The sequence below is a fragment of the Suricata suricatta genome, chromosome 12 (genome assembly GCF_006229205.1).
Source record: "Suricata suricatta isolate VVHF042 chromosome 12, meerkat_22Aug2017_6uvM2_HiC, whole genome shotgun sequence".
Classification (NCBI taxonomy): Eukaryota; Metazoa; Chordata; class Mammalia; order Carnivora; family Herpestidae; genus Suricata; species Suricata suricatta.
Genome location: NC_043711.1, coordinates 10819421 through 10820537, shown reverse-complemented (window position 1 = coordinate 10820537; position 1117 = coordinate 10819421).

Genomic DNA, 1117 nt, shown 5'->3' with positions numbered 1-1117 from the left:
GGTCTTGGCAATGCTTTTTAGGATTTGACATCAAAAGCAAGAGAACAAAAGCAAGAATAAGCAGGGTCTACATCAAGCTAAACAATTCTGCATGGCTCAGGAAACCATCAGCAAAATGGAAAGGCAGCCTGCTGAATGGCAGAGAGTATTTGCAAATCATGACTCTGTTAAGAGGTAAATATCCCAAGTACACAAAGTACTTAATAGCAAAGAAGAAACATGGAGCCCAGCCCAGGGAGATGGCACCAGGCGTGCTGTTGCACCTCGTCTCCAAGCTACTGGACCCAGCGAGGCTCTTAAATGGCTATTTAGGACCATCAAAGTTCTACATTCAGCTTCTGCCTCATGACAGATCTGAGTGGCTGAAAGCTGGATTGACTTTGGGCACTTCCATATTCTTGTGGATCTATTTTGTGGCCTTGTAAAATGTGATTGAGAGTGTATCCTCCTTAAATTTTTGGAAAGAGTTAGAAGAACTCGCATCCTTTCTTCTTTACATAATTACTGGAATTCACCTTTGAAGCTCTCTGGTCTTGGGCTTATCTTTGCTGGGAGATCTTCGATTACTTACTTAATATCCTTATTCACTATTGTTCTGTTCATATTTCCTATTTCTTCCTGATTTAGTGTTGGTAGGGTGTATGTTTCCAGGTATTTATTCATTTATTCGAGGGTGTCCAATTTGTTAGAGTGAGATTGTCCACCGTGGTCTCTTAGATTCTTTGTATTTCTATAGTATTGGTTGCAAGGTATCATTTTTTTAAGGTATCATTTTTTGCTGCTGATTTTATTTATTTGAATCTTCTCTCTGCCCCACTTTTATTAGTATAATGCAAGGCTCATCAATTTTTCTTAGCTTTTCAAAAAATTGTCTCCTTACTTTGTGAATCTTTTCTATTGGTTTTCTGGTCGATATATCATTTATATCTGTTCTGATATTTGTTATTTGTTTTCCTCTGCTGCTTTGGACTCAGGTGGTGCTTTTCCCCCATAAATCTTTGAATGATAAAATTAGGTTATTTACTTAAGGGCTTTTGATATTTCTTAATGTAGGCATTTATTACTGTATATTTCTCTCTTAGAGCTGCTTTTGCAAAATCCCATAGGTTTTGGTATG